At 29.9% G+C, this 12,149-nt stretch overlaps 1 long non-coding RNA gene and 3 other non-coding genes across 4 annotated transcripts; 1 reads left to right on the top strand and 3 right to left on the bottom strand.

The window, feature by feature from the left end:
* Window positions 1–3,381: 3,381 nt before the first annotated feature.
* LOC128282897 (small nucleolar RNA snoR20a) lies at window positions 3,382–3,474 on the bottom strand. Its single transcript, XR_008273247.1, has one exon. It is a non-coding gene; the product is annotated as a small nucleolar RNA snoR20a (small nucleolar RNA).
* A 57-nt stretch (window positions 3,475–3,531) lies between these two features.
* On the bottom strand, window positions 3,532–3,612 carry LOC128282896 (small nucleolar RNA snoR64a). Its single transcript, XR_008273246.1, has one exon. It is a non-coding gene; the product is annotated as a small nucleolar RNA snoR64a (small nucleolar RNA).
* A 4,313-nt stretch (window positions 3,613–7,925) lies between these two features.
* On the bottom strand, window positions 7,926–8,007 carry TRNAS-AGA (transfer RNA serine (anticodon AGA)). The gene has a single exon. It is a non-coding gene; the product is annotated as a tRNA-Ser (tRNA).
* LOC128282591 (uncharacterized) lies at window positions 7,949–9,342 on the top strand. The gene is made up of 2 exons (XR_008272916.1): window positions 7,949–8,166; window positions 8,878–9,342. It is a non-coding gene; the product is annotated as an uncharacterized LOC128282591 (long non-coding RNA).
* The last annotated feature ends 2,807 nt before the right edge of the window (window positions 9,343–12,149 follow it).

Genomic DNA, 12,149 nt, shown 5'->3' with positions numbered 1-12,149 from the left:
AAAAATATGTATAAATTAAAATCAACTAAGGCTAAAATACCCGAGGAAGTGCTTTGACACAGCTGCGATAAGTATAAAGCACGCACTGATGCCATCTTCTTCCCATCCTGGATAAGTGTGTTCTGCCATGCCATCAAATACAAGATCAAAGACTAAAACAAAACACTAAAAAGTTTATCAAAATTTTGCAACTTGGGCAAAAAATAAGTATTTATGCATATAAGCAAAAAGGAGAAAAAATAAAATAAATTGACATACAAGCTGATTGAGAGCTTTTGTGTCCTCTGTAAGAGCAGAAACGATAAGCAGAAGTAATCATGATGTGGTTCATATTTCTGTCCAACTTCATAGTGGAGAACTTGAAGAACTTCTCCATGCTCTGTAGATTATGAAATTATCCAACTCATCAGAAAGAAAAGAAAAACAATCAGCCAAAAGAAAGAAGCAATAATTGGAAAAACAAGGACAATCCATTTAATTGCAAAAGAAAGAATGCTGACAAGTAAACCAGGAAGTTTATCTTACAATGCAACTGAACATTAGCATTTTGAATTCAAGCAACATATATAAACATTTTCAGTTTCATTTATGAATTTAAACAATGTTGAAAAACATTCAACTTTTGTGATAGTTGATGGATAGGATGAAGATTCAGAGGTCTAGTGCTCTACCTTCCAATAGAATGACGACTTGACATAAACAAACACAGTAACTGGTAGGCCAATTTGCACAAATTTATAAAAAAAATAGTAACCAAACCTTGGGAAAATGTAGAAGTTCGACATCTTCCAAAATCATAGTTCTTGTACTTGTCTAGTCAGAAAAGTTTAAAAATTCCATTGTAATAAAGCGCCCAATTTACATGTATAAGAAAATAAGGAACTATCACAATGAATATCTTGGGAAACATCTTACCATAGCTGCCATTCCTTTGCTTGTCAATATGTATCGAGCATGAATCAAACCATAAAGCATCTCTCGCCATGATTCAACTAATTCATTTTGCTCTTCCGTAACATATCCCTTATCAATTTCAACCCAAGACAAATTTACCCATTGTAAGAAAAATATATAAATTTCTATCATATGAAATTCAAGATCATATGATACAAAATGAAAGGAAAAGCAATTTCATTTATTTAGACAATAATAAGGATTTATTTATAAGATACAAAATGTTTTTCATGTGAATTTTATAGTTTATGTTTAATTAATAAATACAATATATTTTATTAGCACTACATCGAATATTTATTAGGAAATTGAGATTTCATATTATTCAACAAATATCGTAATCAAACATAGTTATACAAACCTTTGCCTATTACTAAAAACATACAAATATATATACACTATGATCAAAACCTCAATTAATTTGTTACCATCGGAGAGAAACTCTAATTCTTTACCAAAATACAAAGTTTTCTTTATTGAGTGAAATGAGGAAATAGCATTTGAGAGTTGATGGAAAAGGATGTAGGACCATAGTGTGGACCCTTTTGAATACATATATATAGAGAACAAAATTCAACACATTATGCAAAGCAAAGCAAAACAATCTAGAATCAATGTAAACATAACAACTTCCCCTCAAAGAAAATTCTAAGACTAACCAGCCACCTAAAAGTTCCCTTCCGTAACCTTATTCTTCAGCCTTAGCCACCAATTTTCAGCTCACCCTTCCCTGTTTTCAAATCCTCTCCTGAAGTCCTTTACCGTACCATCCCTTTTTCACTAATGAGTAAACCACCACGCTTTGATTTGCTCCTTGTGTTACTCTTCACTGTCATTGCCTTGGCCTCTAATAGTGTCACCGTCGCTACACCAATAACCCAACAATTCAAAGAAGCCCCACAATTCTACAACTCTCTAGATTGTGCTGTGCTGGTTGATGAAGATGAATCAGACGGTGAAGCCTCCATCTTGTGCTCGGATCAAGCGGTTCATGTGGTAATGACTCTTGACACGGCTTACATCCGGGGATCCATGGCGACTATTCTTGATCATATGAAATTTCTATCATCCACTAATTATTTAGATCCTTTTCTGCTTCGTAACTTACATACAAGTACAACTTGCTCTCTTCACGCTTAAATAAGACTTATTTAAAAAATATATAAATTTTAAAGAGGCCCTCAACCTTATCTTTTTCCTTGCTCTCTTCACAAAATTGGAAGTCCTTAGTTTGTTATTTTGGCAGCTTAAGGAAAATGAATACATGTAAAAAAGGGAATGTCTGTGCTACTCACCACTTTGATTTTATCCTAACCCAAAATGAATAAACAAAAATGCCACTAAAACCAACTATAATCATTGTTTATACCGAATAAGAGCAAAACAAAGTCATCAGATGAACCAAAGACAGCAAAGAGAGAAGAAAAACTAACCCAAATTCCTCGTAGTTGCGTGAACAATGTGTCCCTTTTCCAGAGCAGATCCCCATGAAGAGGCCATCCACATGATTTAATGGGCCATCTTAACTAAACAGCCAAAAACAAATGATAAGTAGATAACGAAACATCTCAAAAACAAACAACAATGTATTGAGGCCAACCATCAGATCAAAATTGAACAAAGCCTCTTTCAAGTCAAATGTTATCAAAATACAACTCATCAATGATTAGAAAAATGAGGCCACATTTGCTGCAATTTCAGAGTCACATCATACCAACCATTGACTATAAATTATAAAAATTTTCATTTTAATTTCTAAAATTCTCGATAATGGATATCCTTTAAAACATTCTATCAATTTAATGTTTATCCCTATAATGTAAAACAAGATTATTATAAATCAAATTCTGGATGACAAACCTCGACATTCAAAATGTTGAACAAAGCCCTCAGATCTCATAGCTATATCAGGTCATTCGCAGTATTAACGAATTGGTTTTCATTAAAAGAATTTACCAATCATCAGCTGTGAGAAAAAAAAGAGATGCAAGAATAAGAGAAAAGAAGGATATAGAGAAAGAGAGAATTATAGATAGAAACCAGAGAAGATAGAGTAATGTAAATGAATGAGAAAGAAAGAAAGATTGAACAGATGAAGATAGTAAATGCTCTAACACGAAAATCACTCCTGCTCCATTCAATGAGTTTTCCATCACTGGGCAAACATCCACTTGACTAAAATTTAATTAAGTTTCAATGTCATCAAAACCTCGTAAATCGAGATTAATACTCAAATTCATCCGCCTAAGCACCACATTTAAAAAAAGAACAAAAACTAAAACTCGGTTGTGCGTATGCGATATCAAGATCTCATCTAAAAAACTCGAGACAGGATAATCGATTCAAAGATCTCTCATCATAAATGCATGTAATCAAGTAAAAACTCTTAAATAAGATAATATGGATATTATTTTGTGTTTAAAGAAAGCCTCAGGCCGTCCTAGTTCATGAGTTTCTACAAATTCATACAGCACAAATAGAACTGCATTTCAGAAAATCTCAAATAGTTTCATCATTGGCTTCTTTCACAAATTGCAAGAAAAAGATTAAAATCAAAATAAATAAAGAAATAAAGAGGCATCAGATCTTCCTATTCAAATAAACGAAATCATAATACTCGATTTTGAAATTTTTCGAGTATTATTCGATTCGAATGTTCATCATTTGGCCTCCATTTTGATAGAAAATAAGTAGTGCAACGTTTAGTAACAAATGGAGAAAAAAAATAAACAATTTATCGGAAAAGAAGCAGGTTGATAATGAAAAAACCTAGAGATCAAACAGATGGCTAAAGAAACTAAGATCCCAACGGTAGATCCCATTTTGTGACGGTATAACGATAGATCCCAACGGCGGCGCAGATGATTGAGGCGGCGTCGATGCTACTGCTGCTTCTTCAGCCATTGCTTCTACTAATTTCAGGTGAAATTTTAGGATTTCTTTGGGGAGGGGGGAGGGAACCGATTTTGGGAAAAAGAAAGGAGGGAAAAAAAAAGAGATTTTGGGATTTCGGGGGGAAGGGCGAACCGATTTAGGGAAAAAGTTTTAAGGCATTTTGGGTAATAAAACGGCACCGTTTTGGGTAAGATTTTTTGCGGCTTTTTTATAAAAACGCCGCTATTGCTTATCTTTTGTGGCGTTTTTTATAAAAACGCCGCAAAAAATCATTTTCTTTTACATAAAATGGTGCCGTTTTGCTCTGCTAAAAATCTATTATTTTTTTAATATATATAAACTTTATCATTATCTCTTAAATAATTTAAACTATATTGATAATTTTAATATATTAAAACAAATATTATCTTTTTATAATTATATAAGAAATTAATTAATATATAAATTAAAAAATCAGTCATATACCCAAAAATAACTTTAAAATTATTTTAATTAATAGTATTTTATTTTTTCATTTTTGACATGTGTTTTTCTATATTTTTACTTTTAAAATTTTTCTCAATAAAATCCAAATGTTGCTTCAATTTTCCAATAGTAAACCCTAAACCTAAACCCCAAACTATAAACCTATATCCTAAACCCTAAATATATGTATATTACAAGGGATAAAAGTAAGTAAAAAGAATCTTATTACTTACCTAAACCCAAAAATAATTTGATTTTTGTTATCTTATCAAAATCCTAACTCTTAAACCTTAATAGCCTAACCCTAAAACCATGAACAAGACTACGATCCTAATCAGAAAACAAAAACCAAAACTTTAAACCAAAAACAATAAACATTATATCATAAACCCTAAACCCTTAAACCATGGACATTAAACCTTAAACCTTAAACATTATATTATGAACATAAGCTTTTACATTAATATCTATGTATATACACATCAACATCTATATGATGTTTTTTGGAGTTTAGGGTTTTAGGGGTTATAGTTTAGTGTTTAAGGGTTTTTAGAATTTAAGGGTTTAGTGTTTTAAGGGTTATAGATAGTGTTTATTATTTTTTTGGGGTTCAGGGTTTTAGGGATTATATGACTTTTAGCGGCGTTTTTCCAAAAGCGCTGCTAATGCTCTGTTTTTTAGCGACGTTTTGCCAAAAGCGCCACTAATGCTCTAGTTTTTAGCTGCGTTTTGCCAAAAGCGCCGCTAATGCTCTGGTTTTTAGCGGCGTTATACCAAAAGTGCCGCTAATGCTCTGGCTTTTAGCGGCGTTCTGCCAAAAGCACCGCTAATGCTTTGTTTTTAGCGGCGTTTTATGTTAAAACACCGCTATTGCTCCGTGTTTTATAATTTTTGCGGTGTTTTTTTGATAAAACGCCGCTAAAAACGCCACTAAAGCCCTATTTTCCTGTAGTGCATGTCTGTTGTAATTGAAAAGAGACTAGGAAAGGGAAAATAGACAAGCCAAGAAACATCTTAGAACGTTAAAAGAAAAATGACGAACGAGAGGGGAGAGACAGACTTATTATGGCGGAGAAAAAAAGTAAAAAAGGGAAGCAGGGAGAGTGAGATGCCATATCATAAAGAGACTTGACGACAATTAGCATGAAACCAGTTGCATCAATGGACAAAAAGCGAAAGGTTCGAAAAGGTGAGGGGCTCCTTCTAGGGGTGAAGCTAAAACAATTTTTTAGGGGGCCTGAATGAAATTTTAATTTTTTATAGTCAATATCTTTATAATTTTTAAAGGATTAAATCAAAATTTTATAAATTTAGGGGGGCCAAAGTGCAATTTTACCTTTACTAATTTAAAATTTTAAAAACTTTTAAAGGGCCTAAATAGAAATTTTCCATTTTAGGGGGGGTCGGGCCCTTACCAGCCCCCCTAGATTCGCCTCTAGCTCCTTCGATGATGCCAAAGGAAACTTGATTTGATCTCACTAGGCAGGAAGTTGCACTAGACGCCAAAAAAATTAACAAGGTTTGAATAAAATGCTTATCTTTGATAAAGGTAGCACATTTTAGTCCCTAAAGTATATCAATTTTTCTACTTTAGTCCTTAAAGTTTTTTAACCCCTTTAGGCTTTACGTTATCAAGCATTCTCAATTTAATCTTTGGACATTAAAAAACAATTGTTGGGATATCCAACCAACCACAAAATGGCATGTATCATTGTGACATCAATATTATAAAAATTATTAGAATTACTAAAAATCATTAAGAAGATTACTAAAATAATTAAAACTTTAAAATAATTATTAACAATTATAAAAATATGAATATTTCAAGAAATTATAAAAGTTGTAAAAATAAAAATAAATAAATGAAAATTTTATAAAAAATTAAATGAAATTAAACAACCGAGAAAATATGCTTAGGATGAGCAAAACTCAATTCGATTCAAAAATTTGATTTTTTTTCAAATTTCAAGTTAATCGAATTGAGTTATTCAATCTTTTGGATCAACTCAAATAAGTAATTTGATTTTTTCAAGTTCGAGTTGAGTTGAATTTTACAACTTGAATAATTGGAATGAAAAATTGATGTAAATACTCCTTGGGTCCCTAACAGTTTTGCAAATATGCTATTTGGTCCCTTTCAAAAATTAAAAATAATAAAAATGTTTTAAAATTCAAAATATTTGTAAACTATTTTTTCCCAAAATTATATATATATAAATTCAAAAATTCAAAATCTTTAAAATATGCAAAACTGCTAAATTATAATTTTTTAAAGAATTTTTTCCAAGATAACAAATTTGAGGCCTTTTAACCAATAAATTATCAAATCTAGTTTATCATACTAATTATCTTTTTTTCTCTTATTTTGTTTACAAGATAATTATATTCTTTAACTTGGAATTTAGTCATATTATCAACAAAATTTCAATATAATTGGTTTAATTTTTAAATTTAACTTGAATAAATTTTTTCAACTCGACTCGATTTGAAAAAAATTCAAATCGAATTAGAATGATAAAATAGGACTTGCCAACTCATAATTTTTATAATACTTATGCTATAGATTATTTGGACAGTAAACCCAAATATTATAAGATTGATGCTAATTATGCAAATAGAAAATGTTTTTTTGCACCATATTCTAGGGTATAATACCATTTGAGAGAATAATGCCAGAACAAGCACCATACATAGTTTGTGAACTCTTTAATTTGAAACATTCAATGCTTCGAAATGTGATTGAGAAAACATTTGTTGTTCAAAAATATATTCCCCTAACATCACCTTAGTATGTCATAGAAAAAAAGTTGGGTCGTACTGACATGTTACATATTTCATAACTTCAATCATAGGTGGAATTATGATGACCCATACTTCAAAGAATATATAGAAAAAAGAGATATTGACAATTTTAATGATGCATATTCAAATTCATATAATGATGAATTTGACCAAGAACTAGCAGAATGTGATAAAGAGCATATGTTATGTTTACTTTTCTTGCCATTTTTATTAGTATTCGTATTATCAACTATATTTTTAAACTAACATAATACATATAACGATTTGATGGATTTTGAATTTTTGTTACTTGTTTAAAAGTTATTTTATCACACTAATAATTTTTTATAGTAATAGTATTTAATAAATAAATAAATAAATAAATAAATATATATATATATATATATATATATAATTGTATAATTACAATTTATACGGTCAAACATGACATAAGAAATTTGATGTAATTACGGTTTATCAACTAAACAAGTTTAGAAAATTATAATTATTTATAATTACACTTTCATTCAATTATTTTGTGTTGGTCCAAACATATCCTAACTATAATTTTTACAAATCATATAAGTTATACACGTTTCCTTTTCTTTATTGAATCCTGAAATTTCAAAAACTTATTTTGGTTGAGAAATAGGAAACATTTTCTCTCAAATTCCTAAAATTTATGCTATCAAATTATATATTTTTGAATTATATATATTAGATTTTTTATAAAATTTAAATAATTTTATAATTGTTTTTATTTTTAAATGTTTTTGTATTTTTTTACAATTTACATTTATTATAATTTCTTAATATTTTATTAAGAAAAACGTGAGCGGCAGGATTCGAACCTGCGCAGGCAAAGCCCACATGATTTCTAATCATGTCCGATAACCACTCCGACACGTCCACTACTTTACTCTTCATCTCAGAAGCAAATATTATATATCATTTATTTTGTTTTGTTTTTTGGTAGATTTGGGCCGGGACTCAGGATTCAGTTCACGGCTTGATGTTGATATTTGTTGAGAGGCTGTTCAACAGTGTGGAGTTCCCTTGTTGCTCAAACAAGTAAGCTGGAACTACCCTTTGAATTTTTAGTCTTTCAAATCGTAAATGCCTGTCTTTTATTTGTTTCAAGGTTTTGTTCTGTTTTCTTTTCATTGTTTGCCTGCTTTAAATAAGCAAATAGATAAATGAATAGCCCATATGTTTTCACTTGTAATTTCTTCTGTACCATACATAAAAATTCCTTTCTTCTTAATGGGTGGGTACACCTTCAAAATCATTCATTTTTCAATTTTTGAACTAAAACTCCTACTTGGCATTGCCATTTATTATGTAAAATAAATCTATGTCCTAATTGATTTTTATTTGTTTAAGCATGAAACTCAAATTGGTATTCAACAAGTTTTATCTTTCATTCATTAGGCCTTTTTTCTTTTTTCAAACTCTTAAGCTTGATATTAGCCTTTTCTTTTGCTTTTCCTCGATTTCTTTACCTTTTACTCAGTAGATTGGACCTTGCTGATGACCTGTTTGATGTTTTGCTGGAGTGAAAGAGAGAAAGTGTCCCAAAAAAAACCCCACAAGTTTTGCCTTGTATTTGTGTTGGATTTTGATAGCCCTGGTTCTTCTTTGAGTATTTTTCCAGCAGGATTATTGATGCTTTCATGGCAACCCATGTGTTGGATGAATTTCCTTCCATTCTGGGTATTTTCCAATTTCTCACTGTTAGCTTTTTTTATTATTTATTTTAATTTTGTCTGTTTTGCATTGTAGATTGTGAGATTCGAAATGGCTGCTGGACTAGTTAAGAAGTTCTTGATTGCATCAGTGTTGATGTGGATGGCTCCTCTTGCAGTTCTCTATGGTTTTAACCATAATTTACTACCCAATAGACCTGCTCATGGGTCGGACTACCCAGCCCGGTTCAGCCCGAAAGTCCGCTCGAAATGTTGGAGGGTTTGGATAAAAATATAAGTCCGTTGGACAAAAAAATAAGGCCTATTTAAAAAATGGGCCGGGCATCAGGTAAGGTATTTTTGGTCCGAGTCCGGCCCGGCCCAACCCGAATTCACTAAATGACAAAAAAATCTATTATTTTTTTTTATTTTTTAATGTTATTTTCTTATTGTTTTCTCCTATTTTGCTACCATATTACTATTATATTGCTATTATTTTATTATTATTGTTTAGATATTGTATAAAACTTATTTTATTATTAATTTTATTATTATTTTAAAAGTATTTGTTAATTTTGTTATTATTTTAGAAGTATTTGTTTGTTAAGTTGCATCTATCTTAGTGCTATTTAAGTCTACATATTTTTAAAATTTATTTTCAATTTGTTGGAAAATATTTATTTTGATTTTTTAGTATTTTGATGTATTATATATATTTAAAATGATATAAAATAATATAAAAAAATTAATATGAGTGGGTCGGGCGGACTCGGTTTTAGCATTTTTATTTGAGTCGGGCTTGGGCAAAAATTTTAGGCCCGGCCCGGCCCGAGCCCAATAAATGGGCCTAAATTTTTAGTTGAGCTCGATCCAAACCCGACCCGGCCCAACCCATGAGCACCTCTACCCGGTAAGACTAAAGCTGATTTTATTTTATTTTTTAACATAGAAAAGAGTTGTTAGATTTTTGTTTTATGTTATTCTTACTGATTTTTACTATGTTAGGTTGCTTCAATCTTTTTATTTATTTATTTTAAAATTTGGTGGTTGTTTTTTACTATGTTTAGCTGATTGTTATCTAATCATGAATAGTACATCTCTTTATTATGAGCTTTTGTAGTATAAATAAAAGCTAAATTGTGACATATTCGGTTTATGTACGAACCATACATATAGCTCCAATTTTGTTTTAGTATGTCAATGCATGCAAAATCACCAGAAAAGAATAATAGTTGGAAAAACACTTTGAAATGTTTGTCCTTTATGGTGCTGCAACAGCATTCAATTGTGGCAGCAAATAACCAATTTTCATGGAGGATTTCATCTTGATGCTATAGAATCAAGTTGATTGAACAAGAAGTTAACTTGTTTGGAACAGGTTTAACGAATTTATCTCCCCATGCTATGACATTGTTGAGTGGATTCGTTGCTGTAATATCGGTCAATATAGTTATTGCATTCTACATTTATATGGCAATGAAGGAACCTTCCAATAAGCATCAGCCTGACCCCAAGTTTCTCACCCATGCAAAAGCTAGTGTATACCAGCCAACAGGTGAACCTATGGAATCCCTAAAGAAACAAGAATAGGATAGCTGAAGCCCTAGACAAGTAACCATAGTGGGGAGAATGGGGTTTTGAGTATTTTGTTGTATATTTAGTTTCATTGCTTTTGAATCTTTTCATATTATTCTTGAGTTTAGATTCTGGTTTTCGGATTTCCTTTGTTGTTAACTTGTTTTGACCTGCATTTGTTGCGATTGTACTAATCATTTGCAACATTAACTTCGCTAGCTTAGCATTTACATCATCCTTGTTCTCTAGAACCTATAATTTTGAACACCAAGATTACATGATATGAAAACAAAATAAAAAGTTAAACTAAGACTAGATTATGAAACACCCATGATGTGGGTAAAGAAAATTTATGAAAAGTTAAGATATTAAATATTATAGTGTTTTGGGTTCAAATTCCATCATGTGCATTTCTTTAAATTTTACATAACATATAAAATAGTAAAAATATCATCTTAGTTAGTAATGTTTGTTATTTAATAAAATGAGTTTTCAGTAATTTTATAATTGAGTTGAGACCCAATTGATGGGTGATACCAATTAAATAAACCCTTCAAATGATGATATATAAATATAGATAAAAGAATAACACAACTTGATATGATCACAGATGGAGAATGTTCAAATATAGAAACTTAAATTAAAGAATAAAAAAAAGAATAACACAACTTGATATGATCAAAGATGGAGAATGTCCAAATATAAAAACTTAAATTAAAGAATAAAAAAAAAGGAGAGGAAGAAAGAAGACTTTACCTCATAGCCCCTCCCTAATGTTTAAATAGAATGATAATGCACTTTAAAACACTCAAACTCATAGCTTCCTTCACTGGCAACAATATCAATGTCAATCGAACTAACAACTTATTATGTTGTAATTATACGATCAATCTTTTATGTAAAATTTCATATGTCTGCTAAGATTTTGGATGTTATAAAGATGTGGTGTTATACATTTATATTTGTATTTGAAATTTAGATTCAGATTATATTTGAATTTTTAAAATTTAAATTTAAAACTATAATATATTCAAATCGGATTATTTTAGATTAGTAATTAGTTAATTTAGTGATTTGTTCACAACACAAATCATATTTCATTTTTCCAATAAAACTTTGTAAGGATTTGTTTCCTTTAAGTTTCAAAAGTTCTTTTCAATTCAAAGCAATTATAAATAGATAGCTTTTAAAGTCAAACCAATTTTTAAATTAACTTTTCAAATTAAGTTAAAAAGCTAAAATTTTAGTTTTAACTTTCCAAAAGTAAATTTAGGTGACTAATTATAAATTTGCCCCATCATTTATATAAAATATAATTTATATATTCACATTGAATTTTACAATTAATTTATATTAATTATTTAAAAAGTATTTAAAATTTATATTTCATATATTACAATATTAACAATGGGTTAACATAAATTATTTTATTATATTTGCATTATAATCTAAGTTAAATATTTGTTAATACCAAGAACCTCATGTGATGGTCTAATGGTCAAAGATGTTCACTGCTCTAGGTGTGGCCTGAGTTTGAGTCGCGCTAGTTTTAATTGTTCGAGTTTTGCCCAGTTATTGTAATTAACTAAAAAAAATTGTTAATACCAAATTAATAATAACTTGGCATCGTGGTAACAATAACTCGTGAAAAGAAATTAAAACTGAACAATAACTCATGGCAACAATAACGGTAATTAACGCTCAGTGACTAAAATGTTACAACATGATAACGTAAGTGACTAAAACGTAACGTTTCAAACATAAATGACTAAAATATAACCCGAGAGAAACAAA

Source organism: Gossypium arboreum, chromosome 10 (assembly GCF_025698485.1).
Source record: "Gossypium arboreum isolate Shixiya-1 chromosome 10, ASM2569848v2, whole genome shotgun sequence".
In the NCBI taxonomy this organism is placed as follows: Eukaryota; Viridiplantae; Streptophyta; class Magnoliopsida; order Malvales; family Malvaceae; genus Gossypium; species Gossypium arboreum.
Note: the sequence above shows the minus strand (reverse complement) of the source record. Positions and strands in the feature narration are given on the sequence as shown.